Source organism: Narcine bancroftii, chromosome 2, assembly GCF_036971445.1.
Source record: "Narcine bancroftii isolate sNarBan1 chromosome 2, sNarBan1.hap1, whole genome shotgun sequence".
Lineage (NCBI taxonomy): Eukaryota > Metazoa > Chordata > Chondrichthyes > Torpediniformes > Narcinidae > Narcine > Narcine bancroftii.
In genome coordinates, this window is record NC_091470.1 from 350,747,868 (window position 1) to 350,769,534 (window position 21,667).

At 42.5% G+C, this 21,667-nt stretch overlaps 1 long non-coding RNA gene across 1 annotated transcript; it reads left to right on the forward strand.

Moving 5' to 3' along the window:
* The first annotated feature begins 8,229 nt into the window (after nt 1-8,229).
* Nucleotides 8,230-14,984, forward strand: LOC138752817 (uncharacterized). The gene is made up of 3 exons (XR_011350971.1): nt 8,230-8,278; nt 10,815-10,948; nt 14,851-14,984. It is a non-coding gene; the product is annotated as an uncharacterized lncRNA (long non-coding RNA).
* The last annotated feature ends 6,683 nt before the right edge of the window (nt 14,985-21,667 follow it).

The window sequence follows — 21,667 nt, forward strand, 5'->3', positions numbered from 1 at the left end:
TCAGCATCACGCTGAAGAAGATTGAAAAGAGGGTTGGTGCGAGAATGCAGCCTTGCTTCACACCATTGTTAATGGAGAAGGGTTCAGAGAGCTCATTGCTGTATCTGATCTGACCTTGTTGGTTTTCGTGCAGTTGGATAACCATGTTGAGGAACTTTGGGGGGCATCTGAGGCGCTCTAGTATTTGCCAAAGCCCTTTCCTACTCACGGTGTCGAAGGCTTTGGTGAGGTCAACAAAGGTGATGTAGAGTCCTTTGTTTTGTTCTCTGCACTTTTCTTGGAGCTGTCTGAGGGCAAAGACCACGTCAGTAGTTCCTCTGTTTGCGTGAAAGCCGCACTGTGATTCTGGGAGAACATTTTCGGCGACACTAGGTATTATTCTATTTAGGAGAATCCTAGCGAAGATTTTGCTTGCAATGCATAGCAGTGTGATTCCCTTGTAGTTTGATCAGTCTGATTTCTCGCCTTTGTTTTTGTACAGGGTGAAGATGATGGCATCACGAAGGTCCTGAGGCAGCTTTCCTTGGTCCCAGCAGAGCTTTAAAAACTCATGCAGTTTGGCATGCAGAGTTTTGCCACCAGCCTTCCAGACCTCTGGGGGAATTCCATCCATACCTGCTGCTTTGCCACTTTTCAGTTGTTCAATTGCCTTATATGTCTCTTACCGGTTGAGGACCTCATCCAGCTCTAGCCTTAAGAACTGTTGAGGGAGCTGGAGCAGGGCGGATTCTTGGACTGAGTGGTTGGCACTGAAAAGAGATTGGAAGTGTTCTGACCATCGGTTGAGGATGGAGATCTTGTCGCTGAGGAGGACTTTGCCATCTGAGCTATGCAGCTGGCTTTGGACTTGGGGTGAGGGGCCGTACACAGCTTTTAGAGCCTCGTAAAAACCCCTGAAGTTGCTAATGTCCGCGCTGAGCTGGGTTCGTTTGGCGAGGCTAGTCCACCACTCATTTTGGATCTCCTGGAGTTTGCGCTGAAGATGACTGCATGTGCGACGGAAGGCTCGTTTCTTCTCTGGCCAGGATGGCTTTGCAGGGTGAGCCTGGTGGGCAGCTCGCTTCTTTGCCAGCAGCTCCTGGATTTCCTGAGCCATAGTACTGTGATAAATCAATACTTGCAGAGAGCTGCACACCCATTGGTACAGGGAACCAGGCGTGTGTAAGAGTTCCTGCTTGTATTGTGTGTACTCAATTGTGTAAGCATGTCGAGTATAAGTTCACTATTGTCGGAGTTCGTGTGCTCATTAAAGTTACGTGTGATGGTAATGTGTCCAGACTCATCTCTCTGTGAACCCACCAAACCAGATACCCTTCCCAACTTGATAGAGCTCATAGGCTGTAAGGGCCAGTTACTGTGCCATGGATGAAAATAAAAGAGGATTATGAGGTAGGGAACGTTTAGTTATTTTTGGACGACTATATAGGTCGGCACCACATTGAGTGCCGAAGGGCCTGTACTGTCCTGTAGTGTTCTAAGTTCTATCTTCTATATTTATAAGGGTTAAACATAACAACATGGATTTTTTTTCACCGAGAGGAATCGTTTCCATACCCTCAATGTTCGGGTTGCTATGGACCATCAGAACATTTTCCTGTAGGTGAATGGTCTCTCAAGAGACCACAGATTATGAAGTTCCCTTCATAAAAACAGAACTGCTCGATTTTGTTTCACAGTCAATGATAGCCAGAAAGATGGAAAAAGGAGATCCGTGGATAGATGCCTTCCTGCTTCTTCTTACCAATTTGGAGTCCTCCCTCAGCTGCAGAGTGCGCCTATAACGAGACCTAGACAAGTGCCACAAGCATTGTGCAAGGTCTTCTTGATGTATTGCAGATGGGATTCTTGTGCCTGCATCATTCTGGCATTATATGCTCAACAGATTTGGACAAAGGGAGTACTGTTATTTGGCAAACTGAGGTCTACCTCAATGAGTCTAAACTCTACCTTTCAATTCTGGCCTTTAGATCATACACCATCAGAGAACATCAGGCCCTTGTCACACAAAGAGTAGCTTGCCCATTTCTTTTGTAGATATTCCCCTGACGGTCTTCTGTCTCCCAGTCACCCAACCATGCCTAACCAATTTCTATCGCCTCCCCAAAGTCTACAATTAGCACTAACTGGGACACTCATTGTTTCCTCTTGTTCTTAAACATCCTTTTTCTTACCTTGGCTCAAATATTTCTTACTTTTACTGGTCCACTCTTACATCAGTCACACATTGGATCTTCACCACTCAAAGAGAATTTCCTGTTACCAACCAGCTCATTTCCAATACAGACAACACTCAGATGTAGCTGATGTGACAAATAATATTCACACTGCAAATGTGCCCTGCAGTGACCATTTCTAACAAGTGAACATCGAATCATCAACTTCTGACGTTCAATGGTACTACAAGCACCGGGTTCCTCTGCTCTCATTACCCTGGGAATTACCACCTGGATCAGCCACATAAGGACTGTGGCTCCAACTTGGAAAGAGCACTCCAGATTCTGGAAATAAACCCAGAAAATGATGAGGAGGTGTATGTAGATCAGCACATAATTGTGGACTGCAAGGCCTGGTACTGTGCTCTATGAGGTTAGATCATTACTGCTGGAAGAGACAAAAAGTTAATACTTCTGTTTCTGTTCAAAAAAAACCTTTATCAGAAGACACTTCAGCCTTTGCTTTTACAATGGCTACAAAGTTCAGCTGGAGGTTATGTCTTCAGAGTGATTAACTCATCTCCTGATAACTAAGGCCTTTCCACTATCAAAAGACATTTCAGAATGGTGATGCAATTCTCCTCATTTCCTTGGGCAATTGAATCTCTGATAGCTCTATGTCCAAGACAAAGATATCAGCTTGATTCTGACCCTGTTTGTTCATTGCCATGTACTAATGCATGTGTCAACCATTGCCTTCCAAAAAGGCACACAAAAGAGCATCACGAGCATAGCCTGAAGCGCTCAACAGTTAGAGAAAGAGAACCAAAAGAGTGCCCCTTCAGAGACACCGAGTGTCCATGGATTCATATCCAGCACTCCCAAAAATCCTGCAGCCCTCCCCCCTACCCTCCTGTTCAATCCATTGGCAAACCTGAGCTCCCAGATCTAAATCTCTGATGAAATCAAGAAGCACCTGAGTTCCTCTTGCCCATGGCTTCCTCTCAAACCCCAGTCCCGATACTTGGCTCTCGTGAGCTAGTCTTCAGCAGCCCACAGCCTGGTGCAAAGCCTTCAGCTGCTGAATGCCAGGATGGTCCATTGCCTTGATCATCTTCCCTGTAGGATCGCTTCCCAGGCTTATCCTCTCAGCAAAGGAATGGGTGATGTCCTCCCGCTCTGGTGTACAGCCCTGTGCTGGTCCACTGATCACCGGATGTCGACATGCCCTTGTGGTCTGCTGCCAAGTGTGGTTGCCGCAATCTTCTGCACGGACCTCTGTGGTATCACAATATTTAAAAAAACCAAGTCAGCCCGTTAAATAGGATGTTTCAAGGGCCTTTACAGGGTCTTTGGCATCACCACCAGCAGTAGATCCACAGAGGAGTGCTGTGTCTCTGCTCCCTGCTTTCCCGGACCCACATCAACAGAACTCCTGCCACTCTAGTAACACCACCATTTTCACACCCTCCACCCTGGGACATCTGTGGCTGCAATGGGTATCATGTACAAGACACACTCACCAAGGCTTCTCCCGAAGCAAGCCCACCATCAATTAGGAATAGGGTTGCAGGAGCACGAAAACTCCACCACTGCATATTCCCTTTGAGGTCATGTTGGGAAGCATAATTAATGTTTTATCTTGATAACACTTGCTTTTGAAAGCTTTATTTAAGAGTGATGGTGCGAAAGAGAAAATTTTAAACTTAATTTTTAAAATTAAATTTAGATATACAGCACCATAAACCCATGCTGCCCAATTAACACCCAACTGACCTACAACCCTGGTATGTTTAAAGGGTGGGAGGAAACCGGAGCTCCCAGAGGAAACCACATAGGCATGAGGAGAACGTACAAACTCCTTATATACAGCGCCAGATTCAAACCCTGCTCCCAGTCACTGGCACTGTAGGAATGTTAAGCGAACCCTGCTGCACCTATTTGAACTTAAATTTAAAATTTTACAATGCTAATCAATAGGTGCCATGAATTTCTTTGTTAATTAACGACTAAGAATAATGTTCATAAGTTATTTTCCAACTGGATAAATCGACAGCAGCCAGTTACTAAATCAAATTTTGTTAAATGTGAAATTCAAAGTCTATCAAACTGTTCTGAGAAATGCCACATTGTTGCTTCATATTTGCTATCTCTTTGGTGCCTCAATGAACAATGACACCCAGTAATGATTAATTTACCAAAGCGGACGTGACCATTTTTTTGGGTGACTTGCAATATCTATTCTTCTTTGGCTTGGCTTCGCGGACGAAGATTTATGGAGGGGGTAAAAAGTCCACGTCAGCTGCAGGCTCGTTTGTGGCTGACAAGTCCGATGCGGGACAGGCAGACACGATTGCATAATATCTATTACATAAGCAGAAAGACCATGTTGTGCTCTATGCAATGTGAACTTAAAATGTCGCTATTTTATTGATGTTGAGGTAATTATCAAGGAAATGTGCATTAGAGAGCAAGTAAAGTCCTTCCTTGTCTACCTGTTAATTATTGGAAAACTCACTGAATTCTGATTTACACAAAACTAACTGTTGCAATCAGCTTGCACCTACACGGGTTAAGTTAATTAAGGCATACAAGACATAAGGTTTCCTTTTGTTCTTCTTAGTTACATCACCACAGTGCAGGTGAATCACTGCAAAAGTTCATGGAACCTTCAACATCAAATAGAACAGAAATTGCTGAAAATGCCCAGAAGGATGAGTAAATAAAAATGAACATTTTACATCAATCCATTTAATCAGAACTGAAAGAAAAAAGCTTGGTTCCTCTCTGACAACATTTCTATGGCTCATGTTCACCTTCAAAGCATTCTGTTCCCCATATTTTTGATAAAATACACCCCCAGAACCATTTCTCTTTCCTTTGCAAATGTTTATTTTTCTGACTTTTTCCATGCACTTTAATTTAAAATCCACTTTTGACACTTCAGCTCCATCCGCGATAAATGCCATTCAACACATCTCAGAGCACTGCTCTCACCACATCCTGCACCCATGCTCAATATCAGGCACGGCACACACCCTTATCCTGACCTGCAGTTCATGGCGGGATGCACATCAAAAAGAAACTGTAAAGACAAACAGCCCACACTTAATTAATTGATTCAATTAATTTCTTGATATTTTCCCTGTTTAAGTTTAGATGTAATTTCCCTCCCATTAAGATGCTTCTCACAGGGTTTTAATCATGTGCAATACAAAAAAAAGGTGCTGGAAAAATTCAGCAGGTTACAGAGCATCCAAATGAAGTAAAGGGTAACCAACATTTTGGATCTGCGTCCTTCGTCAGATATAAACAACAACGATAGATGTCTGAATAAAAAGATGGGCGGAGGGTGCAAAAGGAGAGGAGGAAGGATGAGGCAGGGGAGGAGCACAGGCTGACATAGCTGGAGGGTGGCTCTCTGAACAGTTGGGGAGTTGGAGGAAAGGAGACAGTGGGGATAGGGAAAGAGTGGATACAGATGGAAAGATCAAAGAGATCAGGCGTTTGCATGTTTTTCTTGATGCCCCGGATGAAGAGCGAGGCCCGAAATGTTGGTTATCTTTTCTTTCTATGGCCGTTGCCTGCTGAATTTCTCCAGCTCGTTTGTAAACTACACGCAAGCCCAGCATCTGCACACTTTTTTTGTTTAAAGGGGTTTTAATCATGGTTTTGAAAGGTTAATCGATACAGAATATAACTGTGGCCCTGAGTCAACATCACCAGAAAGATCAGATTGATTTTGACTTTTGCTTTTTTCATTGTGTTCACGTTGTTACAAACTAATAAAACTTACCACTGCAATGGAAAATTCACCAGACAATAGTAAATTCAAAGGAATAGTTTTTATTACATACATTTCTTACTTCATCTCTAAACTTAACTGTAAATTTATGCCCAAAATGCAAATGTGAGTGTGTGTTAAAGTCCAAAACCATTACAGTTTAATTAAAGACCTGTTTCATGCATCTTGTTGACCAGGATCCTTTTAAATCAGTTCAGAAGTAATCATGAAGTACTTTTAAGCATTATACTTTCAGATCTCTTTAAACTCACAAGTCTCTTGATGAGCTATCTTTCTGAGAGATATTCTTCAAATAGGAGTGACCATCTTCTGGGCACAAATGAGGCTGCCTCTCTTTTCTGAAAAGAGCAGTCGGAAGTGGTCTTATTTATTTAAAAGCCACTGATGTTGATATCTCCTATGATGAGGATAATATAATGTAGAGCAGAATTTCAATCTCTTTCTTGAGACTACTGTCCTAGCCCTGCCTTTCCAGGATGTCAATCTTCTGTCTTCAGTTCTCTTCTTCTGATGAAAATGTCTCTCTACCTTCAATATATAGTTGTCTGACATCATGTGACATTACACCATCAATGAGATCAGTTGAATTCTATGGTTCTCAACCTTTTTCCTTTTCACTTACATACACCTTTAAGTATTCCCTATGCCATAGGTGCTCTGTGATTAGTAAGGGATTGCTTAAAGTGGTATGTGGTTGGAAAGAAAAAGTTTGAAAATGAGTGTTTTAATCATACTTAATTGACTCGTTATGTGCATGGTTTCATAACTCCAAAGGAAATGGGCCAATGACAATTTTTCTCAAGCAAAATATTTCAGTAATAATTGGGTCTAGAGCAGTGATTCTCAACATTCCCTTCCCACTCACATCCCACCTTAAGCAATCCCTTACTAATCATACAGCACCAATAGCATAGCGATTGCTTAAGTGGAAAGAAAAAGGCTGAGAACCACTGGTCTAATTCCTGTAAACCATGTGACCATGTATTGGAATCTTTAACAATTGCAAGGTTGAGTTTCTTGGAAATTATGTGACCTTCGTAACTCTGTTCCAAAATGCTTAAGGGATTTGATGCCAAAAAGTCTAATGATCACAAGCAAAACCTGTTTTTGTTTAAAACAGATGGCCTTCTTCAGCAATTCTTATTGAGAAATACTTCAGTTCTTAATAAAGCAAACACTCCATTATTCTTGAATCAAGTAAAATCCACTTTAGTTCCATTAGCTTTGTCTTTCTAGATGCTGTGTCTCCAAAAATTAACTATTTTCTGAGTTCAGTGATGTATCTGTAAATGTGCCAACCTGTGTGTGATCCTGTACCATCCCACAATTAACTTAAGAATGCCTATGCAATATTTTAACTCTATAACTTACTTTACTAAGTCATTTTTAAATGAAATATACCTTAACATTAATCTAAATATTAAATATTAACGCAGATCCATACAATATTGACTTAAAAGACAAAATGGTTGTTATCCAGTATTTTTTCTGCATGTTGCTTAACAACATATTCGTGTATCTATTTAAATTGAATAACAAGCAAAAATATAAAATCATCTTTTGTAATTTAATCAGAGGGAGATGGGCATATGGAACTGTTACATCTCACCAGCAGCAATTGAGAGATGCATAAAGAGATGAGTTAAGTTAAACTCAAAATTTATTAACAATTGTCAATAATAAAATTAGATCAATAAATTTAACACCCGAGCATAAGCCTTTATTACCTTTATAGCAACTATATACTAACAACAGATAGTCTTAATATGTTTGTGGAAAAAAAAAACCCAGACCATTCCAGTCCAAGCCCAAAATGTGCAAAATAAAATTCCCAAAACAAAACTTCAAGTCAGTCACGGCATTTCAGTCAAAAGAACATCCACACAATCTGGTCTCCAGGGATTGATTTGTTAGTTTAGTTGAGAACAGGCCTTTTAGTTGGACGTGGTGAGAGATGATTGTTTTCACTGCAGATTTATTACCTTGGCAGGGGAATTTGAGAGACTTTCCTGAGTTTTCTAATGTGATAATGACCACCTTTAATTTCTTCACAAAGGGAATTTTCACAGTGACCTCCTAATCACTAACACTAGGTCTGCGCCTCAGAAGCCTTTTTTATAAGGGTTGCCAAATGACCTTGTCACACGAGTCTTCTCCTCTAAAACCCTGTCTTGGGTTGTCAAGTGACTTCTGCCACACACACACCCGCACCCCCTCCCCCACCGGGAGTCAAGAGAGTCACAAACTGCTGTCAGGACAACAGTGCTGCCACCTACAAACAAAGCAGCTCAGTCTCCTTTCTTCTAAGTGAAGCTGCTGGGTGAGCACATAGGCAAACAGTTCCTTACGCCAGTGTTGGCACCCATGAGCGAAGCCACTCAGCCTCCTGCCTGCTGAAGCTGCCAGGCACTCAAACACATACTGACCGTCTGACTAACTGCCCTCCCACTAACTGTTGTATGACTAACTGTTCAAACTCAGCATGCTGGGCTCTTCAACTGCCCCAGTGCATGCCTTCAGCTCTCCTGATTAGCAAAAAGGAGATGCCAACAGCAGGCGCGCTCTCCACGAGCCCACCGGCATCAGCATGGGGCTCTCATGCTCCTGACAGCTGTCAATTCTCCCAGCGCGTGACTCTTGAGCTCCAAGCAGCTGTTCGCTTTCTCAGCACGCTGCTTCAGCTCTTCCTACCGTGCTCCTCTGTCTCCCATTGCATATTCAGTCCTCTCCCTGGTCCAAAAATAAAGCTGTCCAGGGTCTATAACAGGAACGAGCAGCCTGACAAAGTCATAGGGGCAGTAAGTTTGCTTCCTTTAAGAAACACTCAGATAATAACGCAGAAGGGGGAGGAGCGTGGGCTGAATGCAGCATGGGTCTAATGTAGGAGGGCACGGACAAGCTAGGTCTGTGGGCCTGTTTTAATGCTGCAATGCTCTATGTCTCCACAACTCCAATTGTTTGTGGGCAGTAATTTCCCCAAATTTCAATGATTTTACTTAGTGAATGGTTTTACCAGCTGTTCCAACATATAACCATATAACCATATAACCACTTACAGCACAGAACAGGCCAGTTCGGCCCTACTAGTCCATGCTGTAGCAAATCCCCACCCTCCTAGTCCCACTGACCAGCACCCGGTCCATACCTCTCTAGTCCCCTCCTATCCATGTAACGATCCAGTCTTTCCTTAAGTGTAACCACTGATCCCGCCTCGACCACGTCTGCCGGAAGCTCATTCCACATCCCCACCGCCCTCTGCGTAAAGAAATTTCCCCTCATGTTCCCATTATAATTTCCCTCCTTCAATCTTAAACCATGCCCTCTAGTTTGAATCTCCCCCTTTCAAACATGAACACCACAAGAAACAGAGGCAATAGGCAACCTTGAGAGATTTTAAAAAAGCATTTTCTTAAAACATTTATTCAATTACAAAACATCATCGACACCACAATGCCCACACTTACTGCAGGATCTCCCGATTGGTGGGATCACATACAGGCTAGACCAGAGAATGTATTGCATTGGACAAGATATTGATTGACGCTGAAGACTAAAGGGGCATATGGTCTCTTGGTTTTCATTTCTGCTGTTGGATTTCTAGTATTTTTCCCCCTTCACTCTCAGAGATACCTTCTGTTTGGTTTGAGTTCAAATTCTCTACAGGAGCTATTGAAATCATTTCACATTCACAGAGGTTTGCATACAGCAGTAGAGTGCCGTATTCATTATTACACTCGATCCATATATTCTCTAATTTACTTAATTTCAAAAATCTATCAGTTTCATGACTGCACTAAATGGCTGAGCTGCCAACCCCACAGAGGTAAGGAATGACTAAGATTCACAACCTTCTATGCAAAGATATTTTTCTTCATCTCAGTCGTAAATGGCTGTGGCTGATCCATTATCTTGAAGTTTGTCCTGAACTCTCCAGCGAGAGAGAGTAATCTCCTGATGTCTATCCTGTCAATCTCGCCAAGAATTATGTCTGTTTTTTTAATGTAACTTAAGATGTTTGATGTCAACTCAGGAATTGTCCAGAGCTTTTTTTTCCCTCCTGATACTGGTATGCAAACCTCTATTGTTAGGCAAGGCTTAAGGATGTCAGCTAAAATTGGAATATTCCAAAGCTATTTGGTCAGATACATGGATGGGGAGGGCTCAGGAAGATCTCGGCCACATGGATATAAAAGAATGCCAACTCAGTTAGTTGGGCTGAAGGGCCTGTTCCATACTGTATGACTCCACAACCGCAGTAAGAGTGAAATGTACAAAATGTGTCTTGTCTGGGGAAGACAGATGGCAATTAACACAAGAGCAACCATGTCTAATAAGGAGTTAATGCCTTCGGTATCAGAACAAAGACAATTGTGGAGAAAATTTACAAATAACTGTTTTATGCAAACCAGCCAAGAGACACATCAATCAAGATCATGTAATGATGGAAAATGTAACAACTGTCAATGCGGATAACTTGTGTTCAGACAGTCCTATTGTTTCATTAGTCCTCTAAGAGAAAAGGGACTGATCAATTGACAATTCATTAATACGGGAAATATTTGTAATCTCTCAATCTTCAATGCAACAACAAAAGGCCAGATGTCAATTTTTTTCTCAATAGTTGATGGAAACCAGCAAACAAAGAAAAGGGCAATTTCAGGCATCAAGCACACTCTGTCATTTAATAAGTCTTTCCAGGTTTATTTGCAAAATCTTAATCTTCTGTTAATGTTTATTCTTCTTAACTTTCCTTCACAGTCTCTTCCCTGACAGATATATCAATTGTATTGTTATAAGTTGACTTCCTTTGGATTTTGCTTGGATTAGACTTTTTCTGGTTTGATTCATATTCTTAGATCAAACCCTGCTGTTCTGGATCCCTCGTGAAGGAAGATGTTTGTAGTGAAACATGAAAGCCTGCAGATGCTGGGATTGTAGTGAATGCTAGTGGTACTCGAAAATTTTCTGAAGTGATGCCTGGGATGAACAGGTACAAATGCCGAGATGTGCTGGCAGAACTCAACTGCTCCCTCAGTGTTTATAGGAGGTTAAGTCAAGTTAATTGTCATGTGATTGCACAAGTACAACCCGACTCAGTTGCCAGTCCTTGGTGCAAACATGCAGACATGCAACCAGACATGGCACACATAAAAACAAACAATACATATGCAGGACAAATATTTATAAATAAATGTTTCATGAATATGACAGTCTCAGATAGTGAAGAGTGAGCAGTTGCTTTGGTCACTCAGCATTCTCACAGCCCATAGAAATAAGCTATTCCTCAACATCCTGGTACTGGTGCACGAGTAACAATTTTGAATCTCAAAATGGACAAGATGAAGGAAATGATTTAGATCTCAGGAGGATCAGGGACAACCACCCTCCACTATACACCACAACTCTGTAGCAGAGAGAGTGAAGACCATCCATCTCCTTACTTGTCAGGAAGGTACAACAGCATCTGTACTTCCTGAGAAGACTGAATCAGTCAATGCTACCAGCTAACATTATTTCAGCCTTGTATTGGAGCTCTGTCGAGAAAATCCTGGCTGGCTTCATTACAATTTGGTGCAGAGAAATGGATCAAGGGTCAATCCACAGGACTCTAAGAGTGAAGAGAGGTTCACTAGAGTCTCCCTCCCCCCTATTGACATGATCTCCTGAGTTTGTTGTCTGAAGAGGGCGTGCAAAATCATTAAGGATCCCTTCAACCTTGTACACAGCATCTTTCAGCTGCTTCTGTCTGAGAAGAGATACAGGAGTATCAGAGCCAGCACCCCCAGGCTGAGGAGCAGCTTCTTCCCACCGGCGGTGAGGATGCTGAACGACCAAAGGAACTGCTCACACTAACCATCCGAGACTCTCATTTGTACAAATCAACATTTATTTATTTATATTTTTAGATATGATACTTGTCCTGCTTCTCCGTGGATTGTCACCTTGTGTGGTCCTGTGATCCCGAGAGTGATGCCGTCTGGAGCTATGCTCCTGGTAGGGTTACCCATGGTGGTAAGGTTGAGGGTGAGGTCCCTGACAAAGAACAATCCAACCAAGTCCTCAATGGTGGAACAGGTGAATGAAGTTAATCTGAACTCAGCAGTTGTAAAGGTGGACGAAGACTGCAATAAATCCATCAGGTCCAATCGTCGTGGTTTCCATGCCATTGGAATTAGTTGGTTGATTTGTGAAGTATTGTGTGCTTCTTGGAGGGCAACATCAAGTACACGTTAAACAAATTCATGCATAGGCCACTTCGCTCTGTGGATCAACGGAACAAAGGCCATCATTCTCGACCTCAAGGGATAACCACGATTTGTCTTGCATATGTATTATTTGTCTTTTTGTCTGTTATGTCTGGTTGGGTGTCTGCAGGTTTTTGCACTGAGGACAGAGATCGTTGTTTGGTCGAGTTGTACATGTACAATTAGATGACAGTAAACTTGACTTGATTCAGTCTCTCTGGAAGGGAGGTAAATATATACAACTGACATTTCTCTCTGCCTCCTTTCCCTTAGCTCTGCTTCAACAGAGGCTCAAGACCTCCCTCCGCCGTCAATTCTTAACTTTCCCTTCTCCTGTCAAGTCCATATCCAATTAACATCTCTTTTCTGTTGGTCTGCACTCCGCCCCTTGCCCATTCCTCCCTCCCCAGCCTTTTATTCAGTCGCTGCCTGCTTCTTACATACCTTTAAGGACTCAGGCCCAAAATGTCTCATATACTGTATCTTTACTTCCTATGGACGCTGCCAGGCATTCTGAGTTCCTCCTGTCTTTCTATGTTTTTACTGCAATCATAGTTCACTGAATAGGTATAAATCTCTCGTTAACAAATAGGCTAAATTTCCAGAAATTTTTCAGTTGATTTAATTTCCTCTCTTAATGTGGTGGGATTTGAACTTCAACTTTCTGTTCATTGATTTCACTTTGCGGATTACTGGTGCAGTAAATGGGCCACCATGGTACAGTATCCATTGGTAATTGTTTAAAATAACAGAGGGTAACGGCAGATTAAATAGACAGACATCTAAAATTCATCAAACCACTGTTTCACGCTGATGCGCTATCAATAACTCAAAAGACCAGAATTACAGAACTATATCCTTTTATTTACAATAAATTTGAAGGTCGTCTTGGGCTGTGACCCAGGCTTCCTGGGGACGTGTTATGGTGTTGGAGCCTTTATACAGGGTCAAGAGGGAGGAGCCTCGGGCACAATCACAGAATGGGGCAGCTGTACGGCAGCTCACTACACATGCATTATCTTTGAACTCATCAATTCCGGTCACTTACTTCCCAAGATCCACAAACACAATTGTCCTGGCAGATCATTCATTTCTATGTTCTCTTGCCCCACCAAACATGTGTTCACCTATTTTCACCTACATGTTATTCCCCCCAATGAAGTTCTATCCCACTTACATCCATGATTCTTCACATGCCCTCCAAACTTCTAGCTTCCTGATCTTGACTGCCTTATATTTACCATAGACATCCAATCATGAGACACCCATGTCCCTAATACTGAAGGCCTCCAAGCCCTTTGTTTCTATTTCAACAACAGACTCAACCAGTCTGCTCCACCAGCACCCTCTCTAGCTGCAGAACATGATCCCACCCTCAATAACCTCTCCTTTAACTCATCCCATTTTAATAGCCATGGATACCAGCATGGGCCTCAGGTATACCTGCCTTTTTGTTGGCTACATGGAGCAATCTATGTTACAAGCCTACATAGGCGAGGTTCCTCAACTCTTCCTCCACTACATCAACAACTACATTGGTGCTATCTCATGTACCCATGATGAGGTCATTGCCGTTATCCATTTTGTTTCCAACTTCCACCCGACTTCAAACTCACTTGGTCCATCTCTAGCAACACTCTCCTCTGCCTCAATCTCTCTGTCTCCATCTCGGAAGACAACCTCTTGTAATGGATCTGTGCTAATATTAATATTTAGGTTAATGTTAAACTATATTTCTTATAAATATGTCTTAGGTTAGTTGTGCGTTGGTTACAGGGTTGCACACACAGGTCACAGGTTACATTTTGGAGTCGACATGTGTTCTTAGTTGAAACTCAAGTGCCAGGTGTGGTTCTGAAAACTAATTAAGCCTCTTTAACAGAGATGAGATCAGACAAGAGGTTTTGCAGAAATGAAACTATAACTGTTAAGGATTCCAGTATGTGGCCATATGGTTTCCAAGAATTGGGACTGACCTCATTAATGATGTAATGTCACATGATTTGGAGAAATATATTATTAAATTCTGAAAATTTGGATCAGTTTACACAAATCAAGAAGCTGGAACCTTGGATAAGACAGGGTTGAATTACAGTATCCAGAATAGGTGCAGTCATGTTTTACTTCTCAGAAAAGGGGGACAAAGAATAAGTAGATTTCAAAAAAGAAGCCTATTTTTTTTACTGTCTCTTTAAGATAAATAGGGCAGTTTCATTTGGGAACACAGATTCCAAAGTCTTTATTTAAAGAAGAAGATTTGAAATCCTGGAAAGACAGAACTTGTATTATCCTATTCAAAAGAATTGTGAGTTTAAAGAGGCCTGAAGATATAATGTTATAATACACTTTATGATTGTTTTGAAAATTAAGACCTTCAAGCAAGACTAAAATGATGCTGAAGTTTTAAAATTGACTTTATAGAGTGGGACTTTATTACACATACACACTTACGTATCCACATAGTGGGGTTAAATTTAGAGTTAACTTTAGAAATAAGTAAGAAATGTTATGTCATTAATAGTTTAATAAAACTATTATTTTGAACTATTATGGTGAGTTTTCCATTGCTGTTCCTTCATTGGTGCTAACTAAGTCCCTTCAGATTAAAAGGGTTAAAAGGGTTGTTAATTCTTAACATTCTCAACAGGCATCGTCTACGAATCCACCAACATCCACAGCTACTTTGGCTACATGTCTTCACACCTTGACGAATATGACACCAAGCGAATTGAAGTATTTGAAGAGCAACTGAAATGTGAGAATAAAGATGTTGAGCTTCATTCTCAGGCAAGAAATCTGCTTGCTCAAATCTTTAAAAATGGAGCATTTAAACCTCCCAACTTTCACAATTACCTCAACTACATTTCTTCTCTTCCAGTTCTCTGTAAGGATTCTCTATTCCTTTCTCTTAATTCCATCACATCTGCTCCCAAGATTAGGTCTTCCATTCCAGATCACCCTTGATGTCCTTCTCCTTGAAAAAAAAGTGGCTATCCCTCTACCACCATCAACTCAGCCCTTACCCACTTCTCCTCCATTTCCCAGATATCTGCCCTGGCCCCCTCTGCCTCTAGAAACCACAAGGAAAGGATTCCCCTTGTTCTCACCTATCACCTAACCAGCCAACATATTTCCTCCACCAGTTCTGCCACCTACTACGTAATGCCACAACCAGGCACTTCTTTCCTTCTCCTCTCTTCCTTCCGCAGATATTGCTCCCTCCACAATTCGCTCATTCACTCCTCCCTTCCCACCAATCAACACCCCCCCCCCTTCCCACCACGGCACCGACCCCTGTGACAACAGGAAGTGCTGCACTTGCACCCATACCTCCTCCCTCACCATAATATAGGGTCCCAAACAGTCCTTTCAAGTGAACCCATACTTCACTTGTGAATTTGCAGCGGTCATCTTCTGCATCTGATACTCCCGCCATGGACTCCTTTACATTGGAGACATTGGATGCAGACTGGGAGATTGTTTCATTGGGCACCTTGGCTCTGATGACTACAATAGTGTAGGTCTCACAGTGGCCACCCATTTCAATTCCCTGCCCCATTCCCTTGTCAAAATGTTTATCTATGATCTCATGCACTGCCGGACTGAGACCACCTGCTCCGGTTTCCGTTTGCGCCCCCTCCCCCCATCTATCCTAATGTCTCCTTTCCTCTTGCCTTTTCTCTTTCCTTTTCTCTCTGTTTCATTTCCTCAAGCTCCATATTCAAAGAGCCAACCCACCCCCTTCCCCCAATCAAATCTCACCTTTCCTCTCTCCTGCCTTCCTATCCATATCCACTTGTCTGTTGGTTTTTACTCCTCCCCTGTCCTTTCTTTTAATTCATGTGCATTTTTGCATATTACTCATTGAAGAAAGGCTCAGGCCCGACACGTCGGTAATATATCTTTTCCTCTTGTGGACACCGTGAGTTCCTCCAGTAGATCTGTGCTTTTGAAATGATTGTAATCCCTGTGTGAGTCAAAGCAGAGGTACTGTGTTCAATCATTTTGGTATAAAATTAGGGAATTTCTTAAAAAATTGTTTAAGATCCAATTCTTGCTAGATCCAAAAAATCTTTAGTTGGGCTGTTTTGCCCCATTTACTGATTTGGGGTCGATAAGTTTCAGACAGCATTTCTTTGTTAAGCATTGGCTGTAGCATGTAAATGTGTTGCGATTTCATGGAAAGTTAAGGTTGAAGTAAGTGTAACTTGTTGGCATAATGAGTTGAGGTTCTGTATTTATATGGAGAAAATAATATATCATTTGCATGATAATTATGACTTTTTTATTAAGATGTGGTCGCCTTATTTGAAATGTTGTGGTGGCTCACCGGTCCCGAGTGGACAGACTAACTGCCTTGGGTGCTCCTGCATCTGCTCCAATCCCAAGGAAGATCTGCAGGTGTCATCAGCTGAGCTGGTCTACGGTGTGCCGCTGGTACTACCTGGTAACTTCGTCAACGCACCTCACAATCCCCAGCAGTCGCCGCATGAACTACTCCCTCACCTCAGGGCATGCTTGGACTCCTTCGAACCCCCACTACCACCCAGGCATGGTACCCGCCCAACTCACATACCTGGCGAGCTGCTTTCCGCGGAGTTTGTTTTTGTTCAGGGGGGCCCGACCGTGGCACCTCTGCAGCGACGGTACGAGGGGCTGTACAGGGTTATACAGTGTTCTGGCTCAACGTTCACACTGGACTTGGGTGGCAGGCATGAGCTGTTTACCATGGACAGGCTGAAGCCAGCGGACCTCGATCCCACTGAGCCCGTGGTCGTTGCCCAGCCCAAGAAGCGAGGCCGCCTGGCAAAAAAGGACATTGGTGCCGGTTCTGGGGGGCGGCTGTGTAGCGACTCACCACAAGGCAGGTGAACTGGCCCTGCTTGTAAGCCACACGGCAGGGCAGCTGGCCAAAATGGCGCCGTCGGGGGTTTCCCTTCCTTCCAGCTCGGGGCTCAGAAACCCGCGCTTGGGAACCACGTGACACCCGGATGACATCAGCACCCTCCAGCGCGGTTCTCAGCCAGGTCCAGGCTGGGAGTATAAGTGCAGCCCAGCAGCCTCCAATAAATTAGTCTGCTCACTGAGCTCAACCCGTCTGGTTGCGTGTGTTATTGAAGGAGCAAGGTAGCCGCTGCCATAATGTATGAGTTTAGTAATATTTTAAATTGTTGTATGTGTTTCTTTTATGATGTTTTTTAAATGCTTCCCTCGTGGAGTTTGCTGAGGGTGGGTGGAGGGGGATGGGTTAGTTGTAGTTTTCATTTTTAAATTTTCGACTCTGTAGAAGTTTTTCTCCTGAAAATTTTAAATGAAGTTTTTTTTTAAAAGTAGAGTTACTATGAGTGTAATCCTTGTGCGGTGTCTCAGTACATGGTAGAGTGACACCACACCATAATCCTTCTGTAGTCTCACAGTTTATGGTGCTGTGATTTAAAAGAAAATATTATTTTCACAGATTCAGTTCATTAGCTGTTCAGAAAAGATTCCTTTCCATCAGTATTTTATACATTTAAATTCAAGTTCAAATGTAGGGTTGATGGGCAATCAAGTGAGTCCACAAGGCAGTAGATTGGAGTCAAAAGGCTTTTATTAGCTTAGACCGTTGGTTCTCAACCTGTCTCTTTCCACTCACATACCACTTAAAGTAATCCTTATGCCATAGGTCAGGGGTTCCCAACCTTTTTGTTCCTCTGTACCCCTTGAGCATTTTTTATAGGTTCCCGTGTACCCTAAAAATTAAGGATTAAAAAAATGCGACATTGTGCAATCTGACTGCAGATTACAACACTATGTATTGTGCAGTAGTGGTTATTCTCTCAGACCCAATGTACCCCTTGAAAAGTGCAAATCTACGACTGAGAGTACATGTACCCCAGGTTGGGAACCCCTGCCACAGGTTTCTCTGTGATTAGTAAGGGATTGCTTAAGGTGGTATGTGGGTGGAAAGAAAAAAGTTGAAAACCACTGTTTTAATCGTACCTACTTGACTCGTTATGTGCACAGTTTGATAACTCCAAAGGAAATGGGCCAATGACAATTTTTCTCAAGCAAAATATTTCAGTGATAATTAGATTTAAAGCAGTGATTCTCAACCTTCCCTTCCCACTCATAGACCAGCTTAAGCGATCCATTACTAATCACACAGCACCTATGGCATAGGGATTACTTAAAGTGGTCTGTGAGTGGAAAGAAAAAGGTTGAGAACTACTGACTTAAATGATAGCTGGGCCTCAGAGAGCATCTGGTTTGGGTCTGGGGTCAAGGTCGGGTCAGGACCTTTATTAGGGAATCTCTTGGGAGGGGTCAGAGGGAAGGAAGGGGAGATCCAGGCCAGTACAATGGTGTAATACCTCATACCACCACAAGGGTCATGTACCAAAGGTCAATGAAATGGTTCATTTTGCGTACAAGTTCACCTCTACACCAATAAATTTTAAGAAACACTGAACAGATTCAGAGTCGATAGAGATCAATCAATTCAAAGAGAACAAGGGCAACATGATTATATGAGTGTGTGGTTCACTCAGGACTGGTAGTAGCAAGGAGAAAAACTCTCCTTGGATTGAGCAGTGTGTGCTTTCACACTCATGAATCTTCTTCCTGTTGGAGAAAGGGAGGAGAGAGTGTGGGTGATCCCCACCTGCTTCTAACTTTCTCCAATTATACTGGTGACTAAATGGTACAGACCAGTGGCACTCACCTAACAGTGATGAAGTGTTTTGACAAGCTGGTGTTGATGCACATCAACTCATCCTGACCAGAGACATGGATCTGTTCATAATTTGACTTCTGCAGCAACAGGATTGTGGCAGATGCCCATTCACTGGCTCTCCACAAAATCTTGGAACATCTCGATAGCAAAGATGTCAACATCAATTGACTATAGCTCATCATTCAACACAATCATCCTCTCCAAACTAATCAGCAAACTCCAAGACCTGGGTTTCAATACCCCACTGTGCAAATGGATCCTAGATTCCCTCATGTCCAGACCCCAATCTGAGTGAATTGACAAAAACATCTTCTCCATAATGTCCATGCACCACAGGGTTGCATACTTAGCCTCCTGCTCTACTCACTTCACACCTATGTCTTTGTGGCTAGACAAGCAACAGCACCACAATAATGACACCACTGTAGTGGGCTGCATAAAAAGGGGCAATGAATCATCTTGCAGAAGGGATATTGAAAACGTGGCTGAATGGTGCACTGACATTCAATGTAACCAAGAACAAAGAACTTGTAGACTTTAGGAAAGGAAAACAAGATCTGGTGATCATTGGGGAATCAGTGGAGAGGGTGAACAATTTAAATTTTTGGGGGTCCCTATCTCGTAGATCCTTTCCTGGAACTAACACACAAATGCCATTGGAAAAAAACGCACATCAGCACTTCTACTTAGTCTGGAGCTCACAGAGGTTCAGTACATTTTCGGAAACCTTAACGAACTAAATGTGCCGCAGAAAATGGGCTGACCAGCTGCATTATGTGCTGGCATGGGGGCACCAATAACTCTGAGTGGAAAGCACTGCAATGGGTAGGGGGCGCAGCCCAGTACACCGCATGCAAAACTCTCATCATCAACAAAATGTGTCTGTTGGAGAGCAGCGCCATCATCAAATATCCACACCACCCAGGATATGCACTGCTCTCGCTGCTGCCATCAGGGGTGAGGTAAAGGTGCCAAAGGACCTGATCGTATTGAATGGTGGAGCAGGCTCAATAGGCCATTTTTGGCCTACTCCTGTTCCTACTTCCTATGTTGCTATGACTTGTACTTACAAGTTCAGGACTCTCAATCATAAGGAGTCCTGAACAAAAGACTCATCAGAGACTCATTGAAAGGACTCTTACTGCACTCATTATTTATTACTGAATATATCTATTTCTGTATTTGTTTGGTCAGTTTGTTGGGTTCTGCTGTTTCTTTCCTGAATTCAGGAATGGACTTGAGAAAATGACGATGATTTTTCAAAGACTGATGGAACAGTGAGAATGGAAAAGCTGCAATTATTCTTCAAAGGCGAGCTGAGTGAATGAGATGATGAGTAATGTGGGGAAAATTGTGTTCTCTTTGGTAGGAAGAAGAGTATTTTTTTAAATGGCAGGAAACCATATAACCATATAACCACTTACAGCACAGAACAGGCCAGTTTGGCCCTACTAGTCCATGCCATAGCAAATCCCCACCCTCCTAGTCCCACTGACCAGCACCGGTCCATACCCCTCTAGTCCCCTCCTATCCATGTAACGATCCAGTCTTTCCTTAAATGTAACCAATGATCCCGCCTCGACCACGTCTGCCGAAAGCTCATTCCACATCCCTACCACCCTTTGCGTTAAGAAATTTCCCCTCATGTTCCCCTTATAATTATCCCCCTTCAATCTTAAACCATGTCCTCTAGTTTGAATTTCCCCCTTTCTTAATTGAAAAAGCCTATCCACGTTTACTCTGTCTGTCCCTTTTAAAATCTTAAACACCTCTATCAAGTCCCCTCTCAATCTTCTACGCTCCAGAGAAAAAAGCCCCAGTCTGCACAACCTTTCCCTGTAACTCAGACCCTGAAATCCTGTCAACATTCTCGTGAACCTTCTCTGCACTCTCTCTATTTTGTTTATATCTTTCCTATAATTTGGTGACCAAATCTGTACACATAAATTGAAACCCAAGACACATTATTGGCTCAACACATCAGAATTGGGAAAGAGAGAAAATGCATTCTTTTTTATAGAGGCTTGTGGATGGGCTCTCAGATAGAGTTTGTCCTATTTACAGAGCTGTTGCTAAATAGACAAAAAAAAATGCAGGTGAGAGCCCTTGTTGAATTTGAAACCAAAAAGTTGCTGATCATAATTACAATGCACCTAGCACAGATCCCTGAGGTGCACCACTGATTACAGGCCTCCAGCCAGAGAGGTAATCCTCGAGGGCCACTCTCTGAATCCTCCCACAAAGCTAATGTCTCATCCAATTAACTACCTGATCCCGGATACTGAGTGACTGAATCTTTTCGACCAACCTCCCATGTGAGACCTTGTCAAAGGCCTTTGTAAACTCCATCCAGACAACATCCACTGCCTTTCTTACATCAGCATTGCACACAACTATTTTTCAAATACCTCCCAAAATGTGGTGTATTGACAGCAAATGAATTATTTGAACAACCTCATTCTTACGCTTGTTTCAGTAAGATATTTTTGTGGAAGATTTCACTGGAGCAAATTATCAAAGTCACTGAGCAGTGAAATTATTAACAACTTCTGCAAGGGAAGGTTAGTATATTTTAACAAGTAAGAGGATGCTTTCATTATTCTGCTAAATTAAGAAAAAGAATGTTGCCCAAGTTGCTATTGGATGATTGTCATCATTTTATTCTTTCAGCAGAATTAAAAATAGTGCGATAAAAGCGACCAGGGATGTGTGAAAGCTAAATGGGCCAAGGGATTGGAAAGCTAAATAT